At 38.9% G+C, this 18,636-nt stretch overlaps 1 protein-coding gene and 1 pseudogene across 1 annotated transcript in view; both read right to left on the reverse strand.

Moving 5' to 3' along the window:
* Positions 1–8,677, reverse strand: part of LOC114039753 (myelin-oligodendrocyte glycoprotein-like) — a 34,053-nt gene extending 25,376 nt beyond the window's left edge. Inside the window, exon 1 of the mRNA XM_027857593.1 lies at positions 8,454–8,677. The gene's annotated coding sequence lies outside the window, so the exon portion shown is untranslated. The remainder of the gene's footprint in view (positions 1–8,453) is intronic.
* LOC114039756 overlaps positions 1–18,636 on the reverse strand; it is a 201,755-nt pseudogene that overhangs the window by 133,468 nt on the left and 49,651 nt on the right.

Genomic DNA, 18,636 nt, shown 5'->3' on the forward strand with positions numbered 1-18,636 from the left:
TACTTTCGCCTTCCACCAACCGCTATACCTAGGCCTTATAGAAAGCTTAGCACATGGCCTGGCACATAGTAAATGCTTAATAAATGTTTCTTTCTTTTTTTTTCCTTCCTATCATTAGAAGAGCTAGACAAAATTCTCAGAGGCTCTGATTGCCTCCATCTATTTTGGTTTGTGGAGCACTCATAGGACTATGGTGTCTTAGAGTTTGAAGCCTTTTTTGAGATGATGTTGCCCAATCCCTCTTTAGCCCCACCTCCCATGCTATCTCCATAGCTGTCACACATTTTGGCAACAGAGAATTTGAGGCCCAAAGAGAAAAAGACAACCTCCTTCCAGACAAGGGCACCTCTGTGACCAAAACCCAGGTGTCTTGAGTCCCAGATCTGAACTGTTTCATCCCCACTACATAAGTGCCTGGCTTAGAGTCTGGGGAGGCTAGGCAGAGTGGGCCAAATTCCTCTGTGCTCCACTCTAATGGGAACTGGGTGCCCATGTGTGTGCACGTGTGTGCGTGTGTGTGTGTGTGTGTGTGTGTGTGTGTGTGTAAGGAAATCAGAGGCCAGAGTGGTAGTTTTTGAAACACAAGTGTCTGTTATGTAGGGAGAAGAAGAGTAGACATATAGGAGATGACTATGGGAGCAGGACTAGGGAAGGGGCCCTGAGCCTGGGAAATGTGACAGGCAGGATGTGACTCATGGTGTCAACAGCACAGATGCAACTAGTCTCACCATTACCTAAAATTGCTCCACCTTCAAATTCATGAACTCTGAATTCTCTCATCGGATTATAATACCCTGTCCTTCTACCTCTCTTGTTGCCTTGTGGACCTATTCTTCATCCTCAACATAACCTGTAACATGAATGCCTCTACATTCTCCCAGTCTATGACCCTTGTTCTGATAGTACTTCCCTTCACTTACACACTTAACTCTAAGGTTAATCAACTCAAAAACATTTAGAACCATTTCTACACTTAAAATTCTCTACCCGTCTAACAAACATGTCTTTCTGACATTCACCTATTTAATCCTCAACACTGGATCACAACTACCATCTGCCTTTTCCATTCCTATTTAGGAATTGCTAAGTATTGCTTAAGAAAGTCACACAATCATGCTAAATGGTTTCAGTAAAAATTTGTGCCACCTAGACCCAAATAGGTCCCCACTGCTGCACAGCAATACTTTTTTTAAATTTACAATTGATTATTACATTTCCCATAGTAATTATTCTAAAGCTTTTCTTCTCTTCTATTAAAATATTTTTTCAAGCCACAAAAATCCCCCGTCTCTCCCTTTCCCTCCTGCACTGGAGAATGATAGAAAAACAAAACCCCTGTTACAAACATTTGTGTTTGTAACATGTATGTCAAGCAAAACAAATTTCCACACTGGTCATGTCCAAAATATATGTATATCTAATTCTTCACTCTGAGTCCTTCACCTCTCTATCGTGTGGGCAGCATGTTTCAACATTAGCTCTCTGGGATTATGATAGCCATTCACCAACTGATAAGCAGTCAAAAGCTATGAACAAGCCGCTCTCAAAGGAAGATATCAAAGCTACCTAAGGCCATATGAAGAAAATTCTCTAAATCATTAATAATAAAGAAATGCAAATTAAAGCAATTCTTAGATCCCATTTCACACCCATCAGATTGTCAAAGTTGGCCAAAAAAGGAAAATTCAAATATTGAAAGGGCTGCAGAAAGACAAACACATTAATGTACTGTTGGTGAAGCCTTGAATTGATCCAACCATTCTAGAAACCAATTTGGAAATATGCCCCAAAACTTACTAAATTGTGCATGTCCTTTGAAAGGGCATTACAACTACTAGGCCTATACTCCAAAGAAATCAAAGAAACAGGAAATCCTATATGTACAATAATATTTATAGCAGTTTTCATTGTAGCCCCAAACTGGAAACTAAGGGGATACCCATCCACTTGGGAGTGACTGAACAAATTATACTATATAAATGTAATTGAATACTATTATAATGTAAGAAATAAACTGATAGTTTCATAGAAACCTGGGAAGACTTGTATGAATTGAGCAGAACCAAGAAAATCATTTATATATAACACCAATTTTGTAAAAATGAACAATTTTGCAAGACTTAAGAGCTCTGATCAATTGTGATTCAAGAGGAATAATGGTAAAGAATGTTACCCACTTTCTGATAGAGTGGTGATGGACTAAAATGCAGACTAAGACATTTTTAGATTTCGCCAGTTGGAAATTTGTTTACTTCACTCTGCTTATTTGTTCCAAGGGCTTTTTTTCTTCTCCACTCCCCCTATTCCCCACTCCCAGGTGAGGAGTGAAGGTAAGAAAGAGAGAAAGAAAATAAATGCTCAATAATTGAAAAACAATTAAATAAAAAGTAACAACACTTTCCCTTGACCATGTCATTGCTCAAAGTGATCATCCTCTTTCACTTGTAAGCTGCTGGAAAGAACAGTCTATGCTTGCTTTCTCTACTTCCTCACCACCTACTTCCTCCTTGCAATCTAGATTCTATCCCCACTACTCCAACTGGAATTTCCATCTCTTCTGTTGCCTGTTGTTCAGTCATTCAGCCATGTCCTAGTCTTTGTGACCCCTTGGACCATGGCATGCCAGGCCCTTCTATTCTCCACTTTCTTCCAAAGTCTGTCCATACTCATGTTCATTGCTTTCATGACACTATCCATTTCATCCTCTTCCATTGCCTTCTTCTTTTGCCTTCAATCTTTCCCATCATCACGGTCTTTTCCAACAAGTTCTGTTTTCTAATTATGTGGCCTAAGTATTTAAGCTTCAGCTTCAGTATTTGATTTTCCAGTAAAGAGTCAGAGTTAATTTCTTTGAGCATTAGTTGATTTGATCTTCTCACTGTCCAAGAGACTCTCAAAACTCTTCTCCAGCAACACAATTCTAAAGCAGCAATTCTGCAGTGCTCAACTTTCTTTACATTATGACTCTCATAGTCATATATTGCTACTAAAAAAAGACTATATCTTTGAGCATATGAACTTTTGTCAGCAAGGTGCTATCTCTGCTTTTTAGTATGCTGTCCAGATTTTCCATAGCTTTCCTTCCACGGAACAAGCATCTTTTAATTTCATGGCTGCAGTTACTCTCTGCACTGATCTTTGAGCCCAAGAACATAAAATCAGACACTGCTTCTATTCCTTCTCCCTCTATCATCCAGGAAGCAATGGAGCCAGTTGTCATGATCTTAGTTTTTTTATGTTAAGCTTCAAGCTGACTTTTACACTCTCCTCTTTAACCCTCACCAAGAGGTTTCTTAACTCTTCTTCACTTCCTGCCATCAGAGAGGTATCATCTGCATATCTGAGATTGTTGATATTCCTTCCAGCAGTCTTTTGGCTTTTGATTCATCCAATCAGGTATTTCACATGATGTACTCTATATATAAGTTAAATAAATAAGGTGATAATATACAGCCTTATTGTACTCCTTTTCCAATTTTAAACCAATCAGTCGTAGCATCTTCAGTTCTAACTGTTGCTTCTTGACCAGCATACATCTTCTTCAGGAGACAAGTAAAATGATCTGGTACTTCCCATCTCTTTGATGACTTGCAACATTTTGTAGTGATCCCCACAACCAAAGGCTTTAGTGTAGTCAATGAAGCAGAAGTAGATTGTTTTCTGAAAATCCCTTGTTTTCTCCATAATCCAGTGAATGTTGGCAATTTGTTTTCTTGTTCCTCTACCTCTTTGAAAACTAGCTTTCTCTTCTTGTAATTCTCAGTTCACACATTGCTGAAACCCACCTTGCAGAATCTCAAGCATAACATTACTTGCACATAAAATGAGTACAATTTTGTGATAATTTGAACATTCTTTGACATTGCCTTTCTTTAGGATCAGTACATAATCTGATCTTTTCCAATCCAGTGGCTACTGTTAAATTTTCCAATTTTGCTAGCATATTGAATACAGCACGTTAACAGCTTTCTCTTTTAGGATTTTAAATAGCTCAGCTTAAATTCTGTCACTTCCATTACTCTTGTTATCAATGCTTCTTAAGGCCCACTTGACTTCATTTTCCAGGCTCTAGATCAATAACCACACCAGTTCTTCTGTGTATTCTTGCCTCTTCTTCTTAACCTCTTCTGCTTCTGTTAAGTCCCTGCTATTTTTGTCTTTTATCGTGCCCATTTTTGCAAGAAACACTTCCTTGATAGCTCTAATTTTTTGAAGAGATTTGTTCATCATTCTCTTCTGTTGTTTTCTTCTATTTCTTAGCATTCCTCATTTGAGAAAATCTCCTCATCTCTCATTGCTATTCTCTGGAATTCTGCATTGAGTTGTCTGTATCTTTCCCTTTCTCTTTTTCCTTTTGCTTTTCATCTTTCTTCAACTATTTGTCTGGTAGCTGACCCTGATGCCATGTTTGTCCTCACTGAAGGCATTTAACAACATGGCTGAAAACATTATGCTAAAAAGCATGGGAGAAAGCACACAGGCTTGCTTTGCTCCATTGGTGACTGGGAAAGCATGAGAGCATTGTCCATTATATAGAACCTAGGCAAGCATGTGATCATGAAATTGATGCACAATGCCAATGAACTTCTCTGGGCAATCAAATTTTGACATAATTTTCCATAAGCCTCATGACTGACTGCATCAAAGGCCTTGGTCAGATCTACAAATGCTGTTTACAGACCTCTGTTCTGCTCCTGGAGTTGTCGAGCAGCAAACACCATGTCGACCATTCCTCAGCCCTTTCTAAAGTCACACTGGCTCTCAGGTAGGTGACCATCTTCCAGGTGAAGGAGCAGCCTATTAAGGAGGACTCCAGCAAGAATCTTGCCAGCAATGACTAAGAGAAATACCCTCTTATGATTATCACAGGACAATCTATTTCCTTTAAATTTAGAGAGATGGATAATGGAGGCATCCTTGAACTTTTGGGGAATAACCTCCTCTTTCCATATAACCCAGAAAATTTCAGTCAGCTTTTGAATGGCAATGGACCCCTACTTTGTAAATCTCAGCTGGAATAGAATCAGCACCAGGTGCTTTGCCACACAAAAGGAGTCTAATGGCATTCAAAACCTCTTCTTCAGTTGGAACTTCAGCTATGGAGGGATTGACTTCACCCTGAGATAAATAGTCAATGGCTTCAGCATGAATTAATGACTGTCTGTTGAGAATGCTATGGAAGCATTTAGCCCATCTCTCTTGGATCATGTCCTTATCCATAATCAATGTGGCTGTAGTGAAGGGGAGCACTGTGAAGCTGGTGTAGATTTTGCAATCAAAACTAATCTAGCCAACAAGCTTGTTTGCCTCCCAAAAGGAGTGAACAACAGACTCATAACAATACAATTGCCACTTACAGGAAAATGTCACACCACCATCATCAGTGCCTAGGCTCCCACCATGATGAACCTGATAAGGTCAACAAAAAATTTTATGAAGACCTGGAGACCCTTATCATCAATGTGCCAAAAAGAGTTTAAGCTTATCATTCTGGATGACTTTAACGTTAGTGTAGGCTCAGACTACCAGATTTAGGAGGGAGTCCTAGGAGGCATGAAGTTGGAAACAGCAACAGCAACAGTCGCTTACTACTGAAGACTTGTGCATCTCATAACCTTCTCATCATTAACACTGTCATCCATTTACCTAACTGCAATAAAACTTTGTAGATGAATTCTCACAGCAAACATTGGCATTTAAGAGTCTATATGATTGTAAGGAGAGGAGACAGACATGATGTGAGAGTGATGAAGGCATTGTGTGGCACAGAGTGCTGAACTGATCACAGATTTATCCTCTCCAAGCTGAATATTCACATTCAACAAAAGCAGCGGCTCCAAGGCAAAATGAGCACCAGAAGAATTAATGTCAACAGATTAGAGCTCTTCTCTGAGTGGGAATAGTTTGTTGCTGACTTGGAAGGAAAGTTGAGTCAACCCACAGTTGGCAACAGTGGAGCAGAAAAGGATTAGGCAACTTTCACTGATTTGTACTACATTTGCTCACCTGGGTCAGAACACTCTCAAGCATCAAGACTGGTTTGATAAAAATGATGGGAAAATTCAGAAGCTGCTAAATGAAAAATGAGAACTCCACAGCATTTACCAGCAGGATAGTTCATCCATCTCTAAGAAGGCAGCATTTAATTCCATCAAAAATAAAGTACAAGTGAATCTTAGAGAGATGTAGGACTCTTGGCTCAGTAAGAAGGCAGATGAAATTCAGTTTTATGCTGATAGCAACAATCCAAAGCATTTTTAGGGTGCTCTGAAGGCTATTTGTGGGCCAAACACCTATAGTGCATCAGCTATTTATAAAGCCTCAACAGACAGCCACTTTGCTTTCTTGCTCTTCTTTTTCTTTTAATATTTTGTGTTGTTGTTGATGTCTCCAATACAACATTGCAAACTCTGTTCAGAGTTCTTCAGGCACTTTAACAGATATAATACCTTAAATCTACTTATCACTTTCACTTCATATTCATAAGGGATATTACTTAGGTTATACCTCTACCTCTACAGTTTGGTGGTTTTCCCTATTTTCTTAAGTTTAAGTCTGAATTTTACAATAAGAAACTCATGATCTGAACCACAGTCAGTTTCAGTTCTTACATAGAGTTGTACAGAGCTTCTCCATCTCTGGCTGTAAAGCATATAATTAATCTGATTTTTATACTGACCACCTGGTGATGTCCATGGGTAAAGATGCTTTTTTGATTGTTGAAAAAGAGTGTTTGCTATGACCAGCAAGTTATCTTGACAAAACTCTGTTAGTTTCTGTGCCACTTCTCTCTAAGAATGCCTTCTATCCACTCTGTCAATACATTTTGTGTGTCCCTAGATATTTACATACTATCTCCCCCATTAGAAAGTGACCTCCTTGAGGGTAGAGATTGTCTTCGCCTTTCTCTATATCCTTGGTACTTAGCACAGGCATTTAACAGGCATTATGCTTGTTCACTGACTAACGATACACAGATCTGATCATATCACATTTCTGTTCAAAAAATTTTCAGGACATCTACTGTCTAAAATACAAATTTCTTTGCCTGGCATTCAAGGTCCTCCACAGTCTAGCACCACCCTTCCATTCTAGTCTTATTTCATATGACGCTCCTTTACACACCCATGCAACCAAACTGTGCTATTAGCACACCTCAATCTTCATGCCATCTCTCACCTCTGTGTATTTGCCCAGGCAGTACCCCTACACCTTGAACATTCTCCCTACATTGGCTGTAATCCTTCTCTTTCTACAAGAACCATTTCAGGTGCCATCTTTTTGATCCCCCAGCGGAAAATATTCTGTCCCTCCTCAAATTGTCCTGTAAAGGTAGAAATATCAAGGAATAAATGAATGAATGAGACATTTATTAAGCCCCTTTTATGCATAAAGTACTGTGCCAAACTCTGGGGATATAAATAGGAAGAAAAAAAACAGATAACAGCAACTGACTGGATGTGGAAGGCAAGGTTTTGAAAACAAAGACTCAGAGATGACTATGAGGTTGCAAACCTGAGTAAATAGAAGGAAGATGTAAACTTAATAGAAATAAGGAATTTGGAAGAAGAGATGAGTGCAGGAGAGATGGAGAGGAGAGTGTAAGGAATTCTGTTTTAAACATGTTTCTGGCATTAACATACAGGTGGAGAATGGAGTATTAGGGAGAAGAGAGTGATTGATAGTGGCAAAGACTGCAGAGACATAAAGGAGAAGGATAGAGAAAAGGTTATTAGATTTGTCAATGAAAAGAACATTGGTAACTTTGAAGAGAGCAGTTTCAGTAGAATGACATCAGAAACCAGATTGCAGAGCATTTTAGAAGGGGGAGACAAGTGGGAGTGGAGGCAACAGGGATAGATGGAGGTTCACTAGAATAACCTAGGGGTGAATTGAAGCTAGTAACTTGAATTCCCTTCAGCGAGTGGCCTTGGAGGAATCCAACCCTAATGAGAGAATGGGTGGTGACAAAGTAGAACACAGAAGTCCCTGGGACTCAAAGGAGGGAAGGAAGGGAAGGTTCAGGAGGTACATTGAGACCAAGAAGTATTCCTTGGCTTTATTCTGGCAAGACACCCCTGAGCCCCCACGTGGAGAAGACCCTTTACATTCCTGCTTGCCTACCAATCAACAGTATACCTGCAGGAGCTGTTACAGAGGTAGGGCTGACCCATGGGATCCCTGGAGAGCCATTCTTCTGAACTGGGAGTGCCAAACTGCTACATATGCCCAAGGGAAATAAAGAGCAATGAGGCAGGGGAAAATTGACCCATATGTCCTCTGGGGAGAGGAACATACCCAAGTGACCTCTGAAAGGCGGGACACATTTCCTTTGAGTTCAAGGGAGTCAGTGTCAACTGGGAGAGGGGTGGACAAATTAGTATGAGCTCTAACATGGAAGAGTGCGTGTGCTGGAGCAGGGGAGCGGGCAGGAAACAGGACTTAGCACTTACCCTGGGGTGATTTCAGGAGGCCTGTCTCTGAGTCTGTGGGTTTCTGGAAGGGATGAGTCCACAGAAGGGATGGAAGGGTCAAGGCTGTATCCTTAGAAACACTTAAGGGAGACCGTGTCCAGGTCTGGGGGCTCCTGTTTAGGGATCACTCTGTAGGAGGAAGGGGCTCTGCTGCCATCGCAAGCCCAAAGGCGGTTTAGCGGCAGGAAGACGGAAAACGAAAGTGGTAGTACAGACTTGGGGCTAATGGTACACCGGAACTTGCCTAGAACTTGGAGCAGGTCCCTGCTCCGCCCCTATAGTTAACCTCGTCCACTCTCCTCTCTTTCCATCTAGACACCGCCCCTCCACCACGTCCACTCCTTTCCCCAACTCCCGCCCCCTTCCCTTGAGACTTTGCTTCTCCCTCCTTTTCTCTTAGCCCCGCCACCTCCAGCCCTTTGGGTCCTCTAAACCCAGAACTTAGCGCAGCCTCTCCGCCCTCTTCTAGAGGGGAAGCTGCCCTGTGCATCCTCCCCGACAAGGCGTGCGCTGCTCTGCGCAGTAGCACCGGCCAGAGACAGCTAGGCTTTCACGGGCTATGAACGCCCACGGATTGGGTGGACTCTGGGGCTGGGGTCTGAGGACGAGATTCTGGTCGGACTTCTGTTGTAAAGAAGGCTTGTGCCCATTCAAGAGGGAGCCCAGCGAGGAGCCCCGCCACAGTTGAGACTCAACCTCTCCAGCCTGCCCAATCCGACCAAGAGATCCTCTTCTAGCCCCTTAGTTTCACATCAGCCCCCCCTCTTCCCTTTTTCCCCCCTTCCCTTCTTCCCCTCTCCCTCCTTTCATCTTCATCCTCCTCAGCCGCCTGCCCATTCATCCCCTCTTCTTCCTCTCCTCTCTGTCCTTCTATCCCTGCCTCCTGAAAATTTAAAAAAAAAATTTAAGTTAATGTTGCATAATTAACATCAAAAAAAGGCACCAAAAAAGAGATGTGAGAAGACACAGCCTTCCATTCCTTTGTAGAAGTGGGAGGTCCACAATTGTGGGACAGCACATATATTTTCAGACTGTTTTTGATAAATTGATCACTTTTGCTATTTTTTTCCTCTTCTTGTATTTCTTTTTCTTTAATAGATATTCTTTGTTATATGATATGGCTCTCTGTGATAGGGAGGGATACTGGGAGAAATGAAGATATTGTAAAAACAAAGGATATAATTTTTAAAGTTATTTAATTTTTTAAAAAAATTATTAAAAATCACCTTTTCCCTCTTGTGTGCTCCCAAAGAAAGGCATGAACTTTGCTAACTACTCTTCATAGAGTTCCAAACCTTTGGGGTGGGCAGAGGGAGTTTTGCTATTAATTTGGAACACTTGAACACAAGTATATTAAGTCTTTCCTTTCAACAGGCATTTTCTATGTAATTCTTGCCAAATAATGTTATTGAGTAGCAGGGCTTACTGAAAAAGTACTGACATTCTTAGACCAGACACATCCAGAGTAAAAAAAAAAAAAAAAAGTTGAAGGGGTTCCCTTCTTTTCTTTTCTTATTGTTACCACCAGATTATATAGGTAACCCCTGTCCCAAAGCCCATTGGTATGGGACTTTTTTCCTCACTAATGGAGATGACCCTAATCTATGTGGCTGGCAGGTTGGAGGTGGCAAATGCAGAGAGTTCCAGTCTTCTTTGAGACTTCAAACTGAGTTTTTTGAAGTGATTCTGATTTTGGAACGGGCCAACCCCACTTCAGGTTGCTGAATGAAAAGACCCTGAAAATACGTAAGTGGAATTCTGCATCATGTCCCTATCTCCAACTTGCTCTACTAGAGACTTTGGAGTTTCCCCTCAGGTGAGATCCAAGATTCTCTCTTGGTTGAGCTGTTACCTTGGTCCCGATCACACAGTTCCTTAACTATAAAAATATGCACACCCTTTGACCCAACAGTACCATTAATAGGTCTGTACCCCAAAGAGATCAAAGAAAAACAAAAATGACCTATATGTGCACAAATATTTATGGCAGATCTTTTTGTGGTAGCAAAAATTGAATTTTGACATTGAAAGGATGTCTGTCAGTTGGGGAATGGCTGAACAAGTTGTGGTATATGATTGTGATGGAATACTATTCTGTTATAAAAAAAAATGATGAGCCTGCTGGTTTGAGAAAAAAAATCTGGAAAGACTGATATAAACTCATGTAAAGTGAAGTGAGCAGAACCAACAGAACACTGTACACAGTAACAGCAATATTGTAAGGATAATCAATTGTGAATGACTTAGCTATTCTGATCAATACAATGGTCCAAGATAATTCTGAGGGACTTATGATGAAAAATGCTCTCCATCTCCAGAGAAAGAAGTGATGGAGTCTGAATGTAGATTAAAACATACTTTTTTTTTTTACTTTACTTTTGCTATTGTTGTTTTTGGTCAGTGTTTTCTTTTGCAACATGGCTAATATGGAAATAAGTTTTGCATGACTTCACATGTGTAATCTGTATGAAATTGCTTGCCTTCTTAAGGAGGGGGAGGGGAAAGAGGGAGAGAATTTGGAGCTTAAAATTTTTGAAAATGAATGTTTAATTTTTTCTACATGTAATTGAGAAATATTTAATGAAATAAAAATATGTTGGGGAGAAGTTCCTTCTCTCTGTTATCTCAAATATATCATCCTATGTATACCTTCTCTGATTTCTATTTTGCTACTTACTTGGATAAATAGGTTTTTTTTGCTATTTGCTATGTGTGTTCATTGTGGAACTTGTATTTAGTGGAAAGAGGCCAAGCCTTGAATATAAAGCTTGGGGCCCCTTCCCCCCAATAATAATGAGACAGAGCAATCAGAAATTAGGTTAAACCCAATCTATCACCTAGACTAAAAATATTTAAGGAAGCAGATAGATAAACTTCTAGTGCAGTAATCCCTCTATCCAACCCCTCTATCTGACCCCTAACTTCCTCCTCCTCCCTCACCTGGTAGGAATGAAAGTGTTCCTTGGAGAAGAGCAGGTGGAAAAGAGACTAGAGTGTCTATCCTGCCTCCTTGATTCAGGTAGCCACATAACAGCCCTTGCCAGAGTGGTTGAGGGTGGGGGGAGAGGAGGGCTCTACATTTGGGCTTTTTTCCTACACATAAAGGCTTCTCTACATATATTATTAAAATTACTTATTTTATGAATCCATATATAAATCCATCTGATCCTGTAATTCCTTTCTGCTCTTTAAAATTTTCTTGATGCCTTCTTCAATTTCTTTCTCTTTTTTACATTATTTAAATTATCTCACTTCTGTTCATCTGTGTGGTTACATTTTTGTAATTATTCACTGATTTCATCAAAGTTATTAGTTTTGTTGGCATGTAATTAGGCAAACAAGCCTGGTGATTTCCTGTTTTCTCTTCTCTTGTTCTGAATTATCCATCTTAATTTTTGATAGGAACATGGCTTTCATTTTCTAAATTTGACCACTAACCATTTCTCTTTTATTGGTTTTAAAAGATAACTCCTAAATTTACTTATACACTTATACACTCTTGAGGTGATTATTCCTCAAGACCTCAGGCATAGTTTGTTCCTTTGGGACTAAGGGGAAAAGGAGAAAATTAATGGTATCCTACTCTGTCTAATATAAAGTTATATGGCCATCAGTGCTGGGCACAAGGATGGCAGGCCTCAGAAATTTTGTCTTCTAAGTCAACTGCCTCTCTTCTTTCATGCTTCCTACAGTTTCTCACTACCTCAGATTAACCCCTGCCTACCTAAATCCCATTCTACTTTTGCCTTCTTGGTGCCCTGATGGTGATGACTCAAAGGAAGCAAACTTGCAATGAGGGGTACACTTAAATCATTTGGTCAGAAGTGAGCTTGATCTTGTCCCAATTAACAGGTTTCATCCATAGGTTAACTACAGAGGAGGTTAGAATCATTAATTCTTCAGTCTTTTTATCTTTAATAAAAATGTAATTCTTTATTGAAACAACACATAAATGTAGATTGAACCAAAGCCCTCAATATGTAGCCTAAGATCCCATTAGGTTTTGGCTGTCATATTCCACTACTGACTCATATTAAATGATCAGTTTTTGAAAACTTCCACATCTTTTTACCATGAGTGGTTGTTGACTCTACTTCATTCATTATATCCATCCTAAAGTTAATTTGTTTTAGTGCAAATGAAAACTTTACATTTATCTTTATTAAATTTCAATATTTGATCTAAACTTTTTCTTTTTTAAATTGTTTTTATTTTCTTAAATATTTTCCAATTACATGTAAAAATTTTTTTTAACATTTTCTAAAAGTTTGAGTTTCAATTTCTCTCTTTTCATCCCACTCCTCCTCTTTCCTTGAGAAGGCAAGCATTTGATATAGATTATATATGTGAAGTTGTAAAAAAGATATTTAGCCATGTTGCGAAAGAAAACACAACCAAAATAAAATAATAAAAATAGTGTTTAAAAAGTAAACTTCAATCTGCATTCAGAGTCCATCAGTTCTCTCTCTGGAGGTGGATAGCATTTTTCATCATGTATGCTCTAGAATTGTATTGGATCTTTGTCTTGATCAGAGAAGCTAAGTCTTTCAAAGTTGATAATACTTACAATATTGCTATTACTCTGTACTCATGTTCTCCTGGTTCTGCTCACTTCACTTTGCATGAGTTCATACTTCCCAGGTTTTTCTGAAATCATCTTGCTCATCATTTCTTATACCGCAATAATTCCATCACAATCATATGCCACAAATTGTTTAGCCATTCCCCAATTGATAGGCATCCCCTCAATTTCTTTTTTATTCTTTTTTTATTTTAGACAAATACTAAAACTTAAATACATAGTAAGAGAAGAGAAAGAAACATTGTAAACTTAAATATAAGAAAAAAACAAAAAAATGTCATGTGCATAGTAGAACAAAGGAGAGGATTCCAATTACATAGCAATAATTTTTCATTTCAGGAAAAGTCTATGTATTAAATATTGTTCATTGTGCTGAAAGCTGTTCATCTTTGCTTCCTTGTAGGTTTTCTTTTGTTCTATGTTGTACATTTTTTACTTTGTTCTTTTTCCCCCCTGTCACCCCTACCCACTACCCCAAGAATACAGTTGAGCATTGGATATAATTATATATAGGTATTGATATATACACACATACATATATACACATATATACATACATACATATACATATAGTTTCCCTAAGAGATTCTACTCCTAGTCTTTGTTTTTATGTTTGTGCATATCTGTTTGTTTTTCCTATCTTTCCTAACTCCTCTACTTTACTTTTACCTTACCCTCCTATTACTTAACCTACCCTAACTCCTGCAATCCCTCTCTTATCCTCCCATTCCCCAAAATCTAAACCTCCTTCTATACCCCCTTTTTAACCTATTCCCACACCCTCTCCTCTAAAGATCCCTCTTTTATCCTCTCCCCCCTCCCTATCCCCTTAGAGTTTTATTTCTTTCTGAATTTAGAAGACTTCTAAATGTATATATATTTTCCCCTCTTAAACACATTCCCATGAAAGTAGGTTTCCAGAACTAATAGCCCCCCTCTCCCACCTAAATTCTCTGTATTGGTTCTTCCTCTTGCACCTCATTTGTAAAAGATAATGACTCTTTTAGCTGTACTTGAATGGTTTTACTTTTTGAAATCATATAATACTCAAGTCTACCCCTATCTTCCTTATAATTACCTAATTACTAGCAACAATCTTAGACGTAGGCTTTACATTTTTCATACATAAAAGATAAACATTCTATACTCATTTAGTCCCTTGTAATTGGTCATTGGTATGTACCTTGTATTTCCCTTGGCTCTTGTATGTTAAATCTATTGAGATCAGGGTTTGTTTGTTTTTTGTTTTTGTTTTTGTTTTGTTTTTTTTTAAAAGACCTGAAAGCCTGACAATTGATCAAATATCCATCTTTTTTTTATTCAGAATTATGCTTAGCTTTGCTGGGTATGATATTTTTGGCTGGAAGTCCAGTTCTTTTGCTCTACGATATACAGTGTTCCAAGACTTGCGATCTTTTAGTGTCGCCACTGCTAGGTCTTGTGTGATTCTAATTGTGGTACCACCATATGTAAATTGTTTTTTTCTTGTTGTTCATAGTAGTTTGTCTTTGATCTGGAGGTTTCAAAATTTGACTATAATATTCCTGTGAGTTTTCCTCATAAGAACACTTTCAGGTGGTGATTGATGGATTTTTTTCCTATTTCTACTTTCCCCTCTTTTTCTAATGCTTCAGGACAATTTTCTTGAATTATTTCCTGTATTATTGTATCAAGATTCTTTTTTTGATCAGAACTTTTAGATAGTCCAATTATTCTTATGTTTTCTCTTCTTGATCTTTTCTCTAGATTCGTTGTTTTTCTTATGAGATGTTACATTTTTTCATTCTTTATATTTTGGGTTTTTTTTTATTTCTTCATCTCTTATAACTTTGCTGACTTCTTGCCCAATACTGATTTTCAAGGAGTCATTTTCTTCCTTAAGGTTCTGGATCTTTTTCTCTAATAGGTTGGTTTTCTTTTCATAATCTTCTTGCTTTTCTTGTATTATTCTTATTTTTCTTTTTAGTTTTTCCTCAATCTCTCTCATTTGATTTTTAAAGTCTTTTTTAAGTTCTATAATGAGCTCTTTTTGAGCAGGTGACCATTTGACATTATCCTTTGGGGTAGAACAGAGTTTCTTTGTTTCAATATCCTCCTCAGAAGATGAACCTCAATCTTCTCTATTCCCATAGTAGCTCTCTATGGTTGGATTCTTCTCTTTTGCCTGTACAATTTTTTTTAGTAATAATTTAGTTTTTATAATCACCTTTAGTCATGGGGCATTGGGAGTGGGTGCCTCTAATCCTCTTCATTTCACCCTTCTGACCTTGAATTCAAACCAAGACCTCCAGCCTCCTGTAAGTGCCTATAGCACTTCTCTGTCATATTTGACAACCTGATAGGTATAGATTTAAGGTTTTCTTCTAGTCCTTCAATATTGTTTTGGGTCCTGACTGTCATTCTGTATGCTAATATTCATTTATTATTTAGCTCTAGGTTTACAGCTGTTCCTTTTCCTCTCTTTACTCATTTGTATAGTTACCCCAGTTGGTAAAGGTCAAGTCTACCTTTTTTCCAACTCGGACTTTTCTTCCCATTAATAAATGGAAGTATCATCCAATCTCTTCATTTATAGTTGAATAACTAAAGCTTAAAGAGGTTATGTGGTTTGTTCATGGTCACAAACATAGTCAAGCTGAGATGTGGCACACTTTGCAAATTTCAATGTTAAATTCTAGCCACCACCGCCACCACCACCATCATCATCAGTATTATTAACTGAAATAGTTTTAATCTATCTTTCCACTGTCCTTTGCTCAATGTAATTTTTATTGCATTATGATCCAAAAATGATATATTTAATATTTCTGCCTTTCACATTTGATTTTGAGGTTTTTATGCCCTAATACATGGTCAATTGTTGTGGAAGTGCCATGTGCTGCTAAGAAAGTTATACTCCTTTCTGTTCCCATTCAGTTTTCTCCAAAGGTCTGTCATATCTAACTTTTCTAATTTTCTACTTGCCGCCTTACTTTCCTTCTTGTTAACTTTTTGGTTGGATTTATCTAGTTCTGAGAGGGGACATTTGAGTTCCCCCCACTAGTATAGTTTTGCTGTCTATCTCTTCCTATAACTCACTTAACTTCTCCTTTAAGAATTTGGATGCATATACTTGTTGCACATATGTTTAGTATTAATATTGCTTCATTGTCAATGTTACCAAAGATGTGGTTTCCTTCCTTATCTCTTTTAATTAGATCTATTTTTACTTTTGCTTTGTCTGAGATCAGAATTGCTACCCCTGCTTTTTTTTGTACCTCAGCTAAAGCATAATAAATTCTGCCCCAGTCCCTTACTTTTACTCTGTGTGTGTCTCTCTGCTTCAAGTGTGTTTCTTATAAAAAACACATTATAGGATTCTGGTTTTTTATCCACCCTGCTACCCACTTCTATTCTATGGAGAGTTCATCCCATTCACAATCACAATTATGATTATTACCTATATATTTCTCTCCATCCTATATTTCCTCCTCTTTGTCCTCTATCTCCTTTCACCCTTTCTCTCCTCACCAGTGTTTTGCTTCTGTCTACCACTTCCCCTGATCAGCCCTCCCTTCTGTCAATCCCCACCCCGTCCCTTTAATTAATCTCCTCCCCTCCTGCTTCCCTGTCAGATAAGATAGATTTCTATATTCAACTGTGTAGTGCATATTATTCCCTCTTTGAGACAACACTGATGAGAGTAAGGTTCAAAAGATGCCCATCACCCGCCCTCCCACATTCCCCTCCACTGTAATAGATCTTTCGCACCTCTTCATATGAAATAATTTATCCCATTCTATTTCTCCCTTCCTTCTACACCCATTGTACTCCTCTTTCTCATCTCTTAATTTTTTATGCCATTCCCTCAAGTTCACCTTATGTTCATACCCTCTATCTATGTATGTTGCTTCTAGCTGTACTATTAGTGATACAATTTTATTTTTTTTATTTTTTATTAATCTATTTATTTTTACTTTTTAAGATTCACTTCCATAAGATTTTGAGTTTCAAATTTTCTCCTCATCTCATCCCTCTCCCCACCCCAAGACATCAGGCATTCTGAATACCCCTTTCACTAATCTTCTCTCCCTTCTATCTCCCCCCACCTTTGCTTGTCCCCTTCCCCTTCTCTTTTCCTATACTGCAGGATAGATTTCTATATTCCATTGCCCGTAAATCTTATTTCCCAGTTGCATGCAAAAACAATTTTTAACATTTGTTTTTAAAACTTCGGGTTCCAAATTTTCTCCCTTCCTCCCTCTCCACTCACCCTCATTGAGAAGTCAAGCAACTCGATACAGGTTATACATGTGTGGCCATGCAAAACACTTCCACCGCAGTTATGTTATGGAAAACTAACTATATCACCCTTCATCCTATCCCACCCGCTGTTTATTCTATTCTCTCTTTTGACCCTGTCCCTCCTCAGAAGTGTTTGCTTCTGATTACCCCCTCCCCCAATCTGCTCTCCCCTTTATCATCCCCCCACTCTCTTATCCCCTTCCCCCCATTTTCCTGTAGGATAAGATAGATTTCCATATCAAATTGAGTTTGTATGGCATTCCCTCCTTAAGTCAAATACTATGAGAATAAGATTCACTCATTCCCTCTCACCTTTTCTCCCTTCTCCTCCACTGAATAAGCCTTTTCTTGTCTGATTTATGTGAGATAATTTACCCCATTCTACCTCTCCCTTTCTCCTTCTTCCAGTATAATCCTCTCACCCCTTAATTTTATTCTCCAGATATCACTCCTTCATCTTCAACTCACCCTGTGCCCTCTATCTAGCTACATATAATTTTTTTCTCTCCAACCACCCTATACTGACAAAGGTCTCATGGGTTACAAATATCATCTTTCCATGTAGGAATGTAAATAGTTCATGCTTAATAAGTCCCTTATGATTTCTCTTTCTTGTTTACCTCTTCCTGCATCTCTTGAGTCTTGTATTTCAAAGTCAAATTTTCTTTTCAGCTCCAGATTGTTCATCAAGAATGCTTGAGGAACCAAGATGGCAGAGTAGAAGTAGTGACTTGCTTGAGCTTTCCCCAAACCCCTCCAAATACCTGTAAAATAAATGACTCTAAACAAATTCTAGAGCAGCAGAACCCACAAAAAGACAGAGTGAAATAAATTTCCAGCCGAAGACAATCCGGAGGGTTGGTTGGAAAGGTCTATAGAACTGGGCTGGGAGAGAAACACAGTTCAGCATGAGTGTGCAGGCAAAGACCAGGCCTCAGTGAACCTGGAGCAGGCCTCAGGAGACTGAATCACTAGCAGTTGTGGCAGTTTCCAGACTTCTCAACCCACAAACACCAAAGACAACTTAGAAGGTCAGTGGGAAAGGTCTGTCAGACCTTGGAGAGAGAGGAGCATGGTTCAGCCCCAGTCCTGGCACCACTGCTTCCAGAGCTCTCAGCCTACAGACAGTGGGGGGATCAAGCAGTTGATCAGAGGGGGATTGCAGGGATCTCTTTGCTGGTGCTGAGGCAGGAATCTCTTGCTTTGCCCATGCTCAGATCTGGGTCACAGTTCTGGGTGGCAATCCTGGGGGAGGAGGAGTGCTGGTGTGGTGGAGCTTGTAGTGGCAGTGGAGAG

Source organism: Vombatus ursinus, unplaced genomic scaffold, assembly GCF_900497805.2.
Source record: "Vombatus ursinus unplaced genomic scaffold, bare-nosed wombat genome assembly UNPS02012319.1, whole genome shotgun sequence".
Lineage (NCBI taxonomy): Eukaryota > Metazoa > Chordata > Mammalia > Diprotodontia > Vombatidae > Vombatus > Vombatus ursinus.